General features: G+C 41.5%; 1 long non-coding RNA gene across 1 annotated transcript; it reads left to right on the forward strand.

Moving 5' to 3' along the window:
• Positions 1-217: 217 nt before the first annotated feature.
• LOC150038123 (uncharacterized) lies at positions 218-2295 on the forward strand. The gene is made up of 2 exons (XR_016527563.1): positions 218-1966; positions 2071-2295. It is a non-coding gene; the product is annotated as an uncharacterized LOC150038123 (long non-coding RNA).
• Positions 2296-2819: the final 524 nt, after the last annotated feature.

Raw genomic sequence — 2819 nt, forward strand, 5'->3', positions numbered from 1 at the left:
TTAAAAACTTGAAACCCTAAACATGCATATTATATATTATCTCTTTATTGTTGGGGTTGATGCCCTAAAGTCTCGTGTCCTGTAGTTTGCAAACAGTTTGTATGAACGCTTGTATTATTAATATATGATATTTACTTCATATCTTGTATTTTGCTCAGTTACTTGTTTTATTTGCTTTACCACAAACCATATACATAAAATCCCTGGTTATCTGTAGGTGACTCAAGCATGTATGTGGTAACATACAAGTGGATCATGTCTTGAGTGATAACCAAAATGGTCTGTAGTATATGGATATAGAAGGGAAACCTTATCCTGGTAACGCTATGGATACGAACCGCTATGTGGAATGGTCACAAGTGTTGTGACTTGTTACAGATGGTCTGATCCTGATCATTCGTGTTGGGGACATGCGAGCAGGGGCGTCCTATATAAAGAGTTTGTATAAGACCTGACCACGAAGTGTTAATGTCTCGTTATATAACACCGTTCATGACAGAGATGTCACTTCACTAGGATGACCACAGGTAATATGACCTCAATCCTAAGTGAGTTGGGAACTCCTCCCATTGAGGGCGGTCCTTTGATTTGTATGGATGTGAGTGGCCAGGTTGCCGATTCAAACCTACCATTTTGGGGATTCGTCTGATTTGGTAGCTGGGAACTCAGCTACACAAGATGAAATTCTCTCCTTCGCCGAGGTAGGGGTAAGTAGATAGATAGGTTCCTTAAGGGCTGATTCCGGGGCTTGAACGATGTGGCGCTACATACCTTCTCTTGGCTCGAGAGGTGTTCACACATAGTTGGACTATGTTGTATTGTTCATTAGAGAAATTAGTGGTACTTAAGGAGTGAGATGTAACTACAGAGGCAAAACGGTATTTGGCCCAACTATACTTACGAGCATTTGTGAAGGATCATCGTACTCATGATTGGTTATATTTGACGGACACAGATATATATCTGTGGTAAGAAAAGTTCAGCTGTTGGTCTTTAGTGGAATACCTAACAGTTAACGGATGGTGGATCTCGTGGCTAAAGAATTTAGTCAACTTTTCATGGACCGTTGGAGCTTCGAGCCACATGTCTATTAGGTCCTCTGGGTAGCTTGTATAAATTTGAGAACTTACTGGCGATAATTTCACAACATGGAAACACGTGATCACGACGATCTTGATCATCGAGGATCTCATGTTCACTCTTACGGAGGCTTGTCCTCTTATTCCAGCTCCGAATGCCGTTTAAAATATTCAGGAGGCATATGAGCGATGGACAAGGGCGAATGAGAAGGCCCGAGCCTACATCTTGGCAAGTCTTTCTGAAGTCTTGGCCAAGAAACATGAGCCTATGGTCTCAGCGCGTGAGATCATGGAGTCCCTGCGGGGGATGTTTGGACAACCGTCTGATGCATGAGGCTCTTAAATACATATTCAACTCCAAAATGGAAGAAGGCACCTCTGTTCGTGAACATGTGCTAAACATGATGGTCCACTTTAATATGGCGGAGTTGAATGGGTCTACCATCGATGAGGGCAACTAGGTTAGCATAATCCTGCATTCTTTGCCGGAGAGCTTCCTGCACTTTCTTAGCAATGTGATTCTTAACAAAGTGAAGTATAACCTTAAAACTCTCCTCAACGAGTTGCAGACATACCAATCTTTACTAAAAAGTAAGGAGAGGGTGAGGAAAATGTTGCTTCATCCTCTAGGACGTTCCATAGAGGTTCGACCTCAGGAACAAAGTCTGCACCTTCGGCTTCTAACTTTGCAAAGGGGAAGAAGAAGAAGGGTGGTAAGGGAAAAGAGAAGGCACCTGCTAACCCACCGCCTGTCACCCCAAGGAGGCATCCACAGGTTGCTAAAGGAAAGTGTTTCCACTACAACCAAGATGGACATTGGAAGAGGAACTGTTCTCGGTATCTGAAAGAGAAGAAAGCAGCCAAGGCTAAGGCCAAGGCCGATAAAGGTAAATGTGATTTACTTGTGCTTGAAGCTTGTTTAGTGGAGAATGATGATTTTGCCTGGATAATTGATTCAGACGCCACTAACCATGCTTGTTCTTCTTTTCAGGGGATTAGATCTTGGCGATAGCTGGAGGCTGGTGAGATGACGATGCGAGTAGGCACTAGGCACGTCGTCTCAGCTGTGGCAGTGGGAGGACTCCAATTAGCTTTACAGAATAGGTTTCTTATTTTAAATAATGTATATATTGTTCCTGAACTAAAGAGCTACCTTATTTCTGTAAAGTGTTTATATACTATCTCTTTTAATATGGATAAAGTGTTTATTCATAAATATGGTGTTTTTATTTGCACCGCAAATCTGGAATCGAATTTATATGTGCTAAGGTCGTTAGCCATTAATTCCCTCCATAATACTGAATCGTTCAAAACTGCCGTAACTCAATCAAAACGTCGACGAATTTCTTCAAAAGAAAATGCCAAACTTTGGCATCTTCGTTTAGGGCACATCAATCTTAATAGGATTGAGAAATTGGTGAAGAATGGATTTCTAAGTGAGTTAGAAGAAAATTCTTTACCAGTGTGCGAGTCTTGCCTTGAGGGTAAGATGTCTAAATGACCTTTTAAAAGGTTATAGAGCCAAGGAGCCTCTTGAATTAGTACATTCTGACCTTTGTGGTCTTATGAATGTGCGAGCCAGAGGTGGCTATGAGTATTTTATCAGTTTTACTGATGATTACTCTAGGTACGGGTATGTTTATCTTATGCAATGGAAGTCTGAATCCTTTTAAAAGTTCAAAGAGTTCAAGGCTGAAGTTGAAAACGCACTAGATAGACGGATTAAAACACTTTGATCGG

This window comes from Benincasa hispida, chromosome 2 (assembly GCF_027475165.1).
Source record: "Benincasa hispida cultivar pf3 chromosome 2, pf3_genome.v1.1, whole genome shotgun sequence".
NCBI classification, from domain to species: domain Eukaryota; kingdom Viridiplantae; phylum Streptophyta; class Magnoliopsida; order Cucurbitales; family Cucurbitaceae; genus Benincasa; species Benincasa hispida.